Source organism: Ambystoma mexicanum, chromosome 8 (genome assembly GCF_040938575.1).
Source record: "Ambystoma mexicanum isolate Mex_15411 chromosome 8, UKY_AmexF1_1, whole genome shotgun sequence".
NCBI classification, from domain to species: Eukaryota; Metazoa; Chordata; class Amphibia; order Caudata; family Ambystomatidae; genus Ambystoma; species Ambystoma mexicanum.
In genome coordinates this window covers 1,104,370,044-1,104,377,712 of record NC_090929.1, presented here as the reverse complement: position 1 = coordinate 1,104,377,712, position 7,669 = coordinate 1,104,370,044, and the positions used below count along the sequence as shown (strand labels likewise).

General features: G+C 56.3%; 1 non-coding gene and 1 pseudogene across 1 annotated transcript; both read right to left on the bottom strand.

Moving 5' to 3' along the window:
- Positions 1–655: 655 nt before the first annotated feature.
- On the bottom strand, positions 656–4,383 carry LOC138475071 (28S ribosomal RNA; annotated as a pseudogene).
- A 431-nt stretch (positions 4,384–4,814) lies between these two features.
- On the bottom strand, positions 4,815–4,965 carry LOC138474867 (5.8S ribosomal RNA). Its single transcript, XR_011269096.1, has one exon. It is a non-coding gene; the product is annotated as a 5.8S ribosomal RNA (ribosomal RNA).
- Positions 4,966–7,669: the final 2,704 nt, after the last annotated feature.

Sequence of the window (7,669 nt, the reverse complement as noted above, 5' to 3'; positions counted from 1 at the left end):
AGGTCTCACTTCAGCTTCTCATCAATAACAATCCCTAAATATTTATAGGACGAAACTTGTTCTAATGGGGCATCAGATAAGGACCAGTTAAAGCGTTTCGGCCTCAACTTCTTGGTGAAAACCATGATTTTGCTTTTATGATTATTAATAATGAGACCATTATTAGACGCATATTTAGCTAGGGCATTTAACATGATTTGTAACCCGGCTGGGGTATAGTCAAGGAGTAGGAGATTGTCTGTGTATGCTAACCAGCCAATAGTCATATTCTTTATTTTAATGGGATTTGCAGCATGGATGTTGAAAGAGACAATCATATCGGCTAGACAAATTCAGAAGTCAGCCGCAACTCGGGCCATCTGGTCCGCCAGCCACACCTGGGCCATCTGGGCCTACTTTAGGTACCACCCCTGCGCCCTGGGGTGGCTTGCACCCTCTCTTCCGCTGCCCTGTCCGGGGGCTTAAGGCACCACCTTGAAGGCCCGAGCCCAAGGCCATCTGGTCTGCCAGGCTGACCAGGAAAGGTGAGAAGAGTGCTCCCCGCCCAGCCCGCACACCCCCGCGGGTGCGCCCCTAGAGTGGGTGGTATTTTCCTGTGTGCCCTGCGGGCCCCAGGAGGAAGGATGGAGAACCTTGGCGGCAGTGCTGCCTTGCGACAAAAGCTTGGCTCAGAGGATGACTTCTAATAGATCGCAGCGAGGTAGCTTAGGAAACCCTGAACCAGAATCAGGTTGTCTACGAATGATTTAGCACCAGATTCCCCACGAACATGCAGTGCACTACGGGTGAGAGAGGTGGCCCCCTTCTGTCCACACTCAAGACCCGAGGCGAGCGGCTCTACACACCGGCCCGAGGCCGGCTATCCCAAACCAACCGATGCTCGACAGCGCTGCGGTATCACGGTCTGGGGGCTGGCGGTGGTTGGGGGAGGGGGGTTTAGGGGGTGATTTCTGACTTAGAGGCGTTCAGTCATAATCCCACAGATTGTAGCTTCACCCCATTGGCTCCTCAGCCAAGCATGCACACCTAATGTCTGAACCTGCAGTTTCACTCGTACTGAGCAGGATTACAATTGCAACAACACATCATCAATAGGGTAAAACTAACCTGTCTCACAACGGTCTAAATCCACCTCACATTCCCTATTAGTGGGTGAACAATCCAATGCTTGGTGAATTCTGTTTCACAATGATAGGAAGAGTCGACATCAAAGGATCAACAAGCGACGTCGGTATGAAGGCTTGGCCGCCACAAGCTAGTTATCCCTGTGGTAACTTTTCTGACACCTCCTGCTTGAAACCCAAAAAGTCAGCAAAATCTTGAAGCCCTGCTTTCACGGTCTGTATTCATACTGAAAAATCGAGATCAAGCTAGCTTTTGCCCTTCTGCTCTGTGGGAGGTTTCTGTCCTCCCTGTGTTCGTTTTAGGACACTTGCATTATCCTTTGACAGGTGTACCACCCCAGTCAAACTCCCCACCTGCCACTGTCCCCGGAGAGGGTCGTGCCTGGCATGTGCCAGGTGCTTAGAGCCAGAAGCGAGAGCCCCACAGGGCTCGCCCCCCGCCTCACCGGGTAAGTGGAAAAACAATAAGAGTAGTGGGATTTCACCAGCGGCCAGAGGGCCTCCCACTTATCCTACCTCTCATGTCTCTTCACAGTGCCAGACTAGAGTCAAACTCAACCGGGTCTTCTTTCCCCGATGATTCTGCCAAGCTTGTTCCCTTGGCTGTGGTTTTGCTAGATAGTAGGTAGAGACAGTGAGAATCTCATTCATCCATTCATGAACATCACTAATTAGATGATGAGGCATTTGGCTACCTTAAAGGTCATAGTTACCCCAGCTGTTTACCCACGCTTCACTGAATTTCTTCACTTTGACATTCAGAGCACTTGGCAGAAATCACATTGCGTCAACACCCTCCACGGGCCTTCGCAATGCTATGTTTTAATTAAACAGTCAGATTCCCCTGGTCCGCACCAGTTCCAAGTCAGCTGCTCGATGTCGGCTGAGGCAGAATGCCGGCTCTGAACCCCCGGAGGGGGAACAAGAGAGGCGAACACTGCAGCTGGGGTGATCCCCAGGAAGGGCCCGGCTTTCACCCAGAGGCAGAGCCACCCCCCTGTGTGCATACAGCCATGGTGCGCACCCAGCCCTGCTTCGTGCCCCAGCCCGACCGACCCAGCCCTTCGAGCCAATCCTTATCCCGAAGTTACGAATCTAACTTGCCGACTTCCCGTACCTACATTGTTTTGACATGCCAGAGGTTGTCCGCCTTGGAGACATGCTGCGGATATGGGTACGGCCTGGCGCGAAATTTACAACATCTCACCCAGATTTTCAAGGACCAGCAAGAGCTCACCGGACGCTGCCGGAACCGCAACGCTTTCGAAGGCTCGGGCCCCTTTCTCGGGGCAAACCCATTCCAGGGTGCCCTGCCCTTCACAAAGAAAAGAACTCTGTGCGGCTCCCGCGGGCTTCTCTGGGATCATTTGCGTTACCACACTGGATGCCTTAAGGGTACCCGTCTCTGCTACTCTGGGTTCGGCGATCTGAACCTAACACCCTGTCGATCGCCTGAGGGCAACGGAGGCCATAGCCCATCCATTCCGAACTGTGCTCGCCCATCCCTTAGGACCAACTGACCCATGTTCAACTTCTGTTCACATGGAACCCTTCTCCACTTCATCCTTCAAAGTTCTCGTTTGAATATTTGCTACTACAACCAAGATCTGCACCTGCGGCGGCTCCACCTGGGCCCTCGCCCGGGCTTCTGTGCCTACCGTAGCAGCCCTCCTACTCGCCTAACTTAGCCCCCGCGGCTCTCAGCGCCGGCTGGGTATGGGCCTGACGCTCCAGCGCCATCCATTTTCAGGGTCAATTGATTCGGCAGGTGAGTTTTTACACACTCCTTAGCGGATTCCAACTTCCATGGTCACCATCCTGCTGTCTATATCAACCAACACCGTTTCTGGGGTCTGATGAGCATCTGCATCACGCGCCTAGACCCGGGGTGCGGTTCATCCTGCAGCGCCAGTTCTGCTTACCAAAAGTTGCCCACTGAGCACTTTCATACAATACCTGGCTCCACGCCAGCGAGCCGGGCTTCATACCCATTTAAAGTTTGAGAGTAGGTTGAGATACTTTCGGCCCCAAGACCTCTAATCATTCGCTTTGCTAGATAAAACTGGGGTTTCCGTGCGCCAGCTATCCTGAGGGAAACTTCGGAGAGAACCAGCTACTATATTGTTCGATTAGTCTTTTGCCCCTATACCCAGGTCGGATGACCGATTTACACATCAGGACTGCTATGGACCTCTACCAGGCCGAGTTCACCATCTTTCGGGTCCTATCACACACGCTCATGCATCATCTCTATGACAGAGCGGGCGAGACAGGTCGGTGGAGGGCCCACTGCGACAGGATGCCACTGCAATCGGCGAGCACCGGCCCTCAACAACATTACATCACAGGGTTTCATTCGGCCCTCTGACTCGGGCACGTGTTATACTCCTCAGTGTTTCCAGACAGGTTGGGTGGTTAACCGTCATCGCCTCAGACTCCTGGCGCCCTTTGTGGGCCTCCCCGCCCGGCAGTACAACGTGGTCGGGGCGTATTGACGGCAGTCCACCACAGTCACATCGGGAGCCCCGTCTCCTGTTGCCACTCTAGCGACCCCCAAGGTTGCCGGATAAGGGCGCGGTGGCGGTCTATCTCCCTCAGCCCCGTGGACACAGCAAAACTGCCATCAGGGGGCTGTAACACTCTGCTGGAGCAGAGAGCCACCTGCCCCCTCGGGCCTTCCCAGCCGGTCGTGGTGCACCGCTACAGTGGAAATGCACCCTGCTGGGGCTGGATGTGCCCGGGCCACAGACCCGCAAGGGTCTCCACAGTTCCAGGTGACCAACCTGCCTGCCATGTTGAATCCTGTGGGCGGACTGCACAGACCCCACTAGTTTACCGCTCAACTGTTTCATGCCCCCTTGAACTCTCTTCAAACTTCTTTTCAACTTTCCCTTATGGTACTTGTTGACCACCAGTCTCGTGCCCGTATTTAGCCTTAGACAGAGTTTACCACACGCTTTGGGCTGCATTCCCAAGCAACCTGACTCCAAGAAGACCTGATCCCGGTGTGCAAGAGGCCGCTATTGGCCTATCACCATCTGCGTAGTAAGACTCGATCAGAAGGACTTAAGCCCCCTGAGTGATGCCGGGGAGTCGGTCTTCTGTACGCCACATTTCCCACGCCTGCTGCTGAATGGGGATTCGGCCCTGGGCTCTTCCCTTTTCACTGGCCGTTACTGAGGGAATCCTGTTTAGTTTCTTTTCCTCTGCTTAGTAATATGCTTAAATTCAGCAGGTCACCACGTCTGATCTGAGGCCATGGAGCACAAAGCTCAGGGCAGCTGGCCTCAGGCACGTACGGGGGTTGCCCAGCCCTGTGCCTCTGGCGCAGGCAACTGTGCTCTGTCCAAATCTGCGACCGAAGCCCACATGGTCACGAGGTCCACGCTCCATGGTCATCCTGCGCCGGCTGCCGTGGGACACCAAAGACAGCGCCAGGCTTTTTTAAAGCCTGCTGCCGCCACCACCACATCCAGGGCGCGACAGCCACCTGGCCCTCCCGAAACCAGCATGAGGCGGGGAAACTGGGGAGGCCAGGACGCATCGGCAATGAACTTGCATGCCAGATCCAAGGATCCAGTGACGGTGCTGATGGGGGGGTCTGACCTTAAGGGGATGAATGGAATGGGGTCCCTGCGACAGCCCCAGCCACGCCCCTGGGAGGGAACCCCGGGGCGATTGATGTACAAGCGACCCTCAGACAGGCGTAGCCCCGGGAAAAACCCAGGGCCACATGGTGCGTTCGATGTGTTGATCAATGTGTCCTGCAATTTACACTAATTCTCGCAGCTAGCTGCGTTCTTCATCGATGCACGAGTGAAGTGATCCACCGCCAAGAGTCACAGGCAACATTTTTTTGTTCCAGACGTCGGCCTGACCCTGCCGGTGCAGGAGAGGCCGGGGGAGGCAGCGCCACCTGTGGCAGGACAGCCCAGCGCCCTGTCTAGCTCGGCCGAAACCATTGTGGTTTAAAAAAATAAATAAAATTAAATAAAAATAATCCAGGTGCTCAGCCTGACCGCCACCTGCAGCAGCACAGCGCTTCCCAGGGGGATGAAGGTAGGCCGCTCTGCCACCTGCCCACCCGGCCTAATCCACTCATCCTTCCCCGACCCCTTCCGCTTCCCTTTTGGGGGATGGGGGGCTGGGAGACAGACAGTGAGGCAGCCAGAGACAGCACAGACAGGGGGTCGGCTGGGACCGCTAGAGTCTTCAAACCCCAGTCCAGCCGCATAGGGCCCAGCTCCAGGTACCTGGGCAAGAGGGAAGGTCACCCACTGTGCCAGTGGGCCTGGCCATCGCTTGCCCACAGATGTAGGCAGCTGGAACCTTGCCGCCCACCGTCAAGTAAGCCAGCTACACCATGGCTCATGTCTGGGGTGCCGGGCCCCTGTCTGCCTGGGGTGGCGCCCCTCTAGAGCAGTCAGGTTTCCCTCGGCTCCCAGCTGCCCCCACACAGGGCTTCACTGCTGACTGGGGTGTGCCCACCAATGCCCACCCGCTGGCAGGTCAGAGAGAGGAGAGCGCGCCCCCGGCCAGCACAGAGGCAGGCTCAGTGAGGAGAGGGGGCTGCGCAGGGCTCCCTTTCCGGTGCATAGTTGGGGACATCCCCAGCAGGTTAATCCAACCATGCTAGGCATCCCCGGTCATCTGCTGGGTCGCAGACCCCTCTCTGATGGAAGGGAATGCCCGCTCCCTGGTGCCTGACTGACCATGCGCACCGGACCGCTTTGCGAGAGGTGCCCCAGGCTGTGGGTGTGCATTTCTGGGATGCAACCGAGGTCGGGCCCACGGCTCTCTCTCCCGCTGCTCCGCTGTTAATGATCCTTCATATCCCCACCCACAAGCAGATACCATTTACACTCAAATGCCCCATTTCTCCTTCCAAACACATGTTTCAGATTCAAATAGCACCACCCTCCTAACCTACATGCCACCATCCCTCCATCCGAACCCACACAGATACCAACATCCGTCCCTCCATACCTACACCAAGAAGCTCTACCCCTCAGAGCCGCACCCATATGCTTCACCTCTACCTCCAGACTCACACTCAGATGGCGCCATTCGCCCTCTCTCTATACCCACACCCGACTACCCCATCCCTTCGACACACACATGCTCCCATCACTCCAATAAACCAACATCCTTCTCTCCAGACAAACATACCCCATCCCTCCATTCACAACCTGTTGCCCGTTTCCTTCCCACCAGAGTGCTCCAGCCTGACCCACATGCTCCACCATTCCCTGACATGCCCCCATCATATGCCCTGTCCCTCCATTCCAGATCAACAATGCCCCCTTCGATCCAGACTTCAAGATGCCCAATCCCTTCCTCAAGACCCATACCATGATGGCCCATGCTCCCTCCACACAGAAAGATGCCCCTATTCATCCTCTGACCAATGAGCCCCAATCCCTCCCTCCGGCTGCACACCAATGTGCCCTATGCCTCCCTTTATACCCACAGCAATGTCCCCATCACTCCTTCCAGACCCACCCCCATGTGCACCATCCCTTCCTCTCAGACCCACACCAATATGCCCCATCCCTCCCTCTCAGAACCACACCAAAATGCCCCATCCCTCCCTCTAGAGTCTAGACCAATACCATAATGCCCCATCCTCCCTCCACATATCAAGATGCCCCTTCGTCTTGCATCAGATGCCCATGTGCCGATCCTGAATCACATGCAGATAGACCCAGCCAACCCCCTCTAAAGCCACCCATCCTAGTATGCCCCCATCCACCCAGACCCACACCAATGTGCCCCATCCCCTCCTTCCAGACCCACACCAATATGCAGCCATCCCTCCCTAGACCAATGTCCCCGTCCCTCCCATCAAACCCACACCAATGTGTCCCCACCACCTCCCTCCAGAGCCACACCAATGTGCCCCCACCACCTCCCTACAGAGCCACACCAAGATGACCCGTCCCACTTCCGAACCCACACCTAGATGACCCATGCCACCCTCCAGACCAACTGTGCCCCATATCTCCCTCCAGAAACGCACCCATGTGCACTATCCCTACGCCCTAATCCACACCAATGTGTCCCCACCACCTCTCTCCAGAGCCACACCAATGTGCCCCCACCACCTCCCTCCAGAGCCACACCAAGATGCCCCTTCCAACTTCCCAACCCACACCTAGGTGACCCATGCCACCCTCCAGACCCACCATGCCCCATCTCTCCCTCCAGAAACACACCCATGTGCACCATCCCTCCGCCAAGATCCACACCAATGTGCCCCCACCACCTCCCTCCAGGTCCACACCAATGTGCCCCCACCACCTCCCTCCAGAGCCATGTGCCCCCACCACCTCCCTCCAGAGCCACACCAAGATGCCCCGTTCCACTTCCCAACCCACACCTAGATGGCCCATGCCACCCTCCAGACCCAGTGTGCCCCATCTCTCCCTCCAGAAACACACCCATGTGCACCATCCTTCTGCCCAGATCCACACCAATGTGCCGCCACCACCTCCCTCGAGAGCCATACCAATGTGCCCTCACCACCTCCCTCCAGAGCCACACCA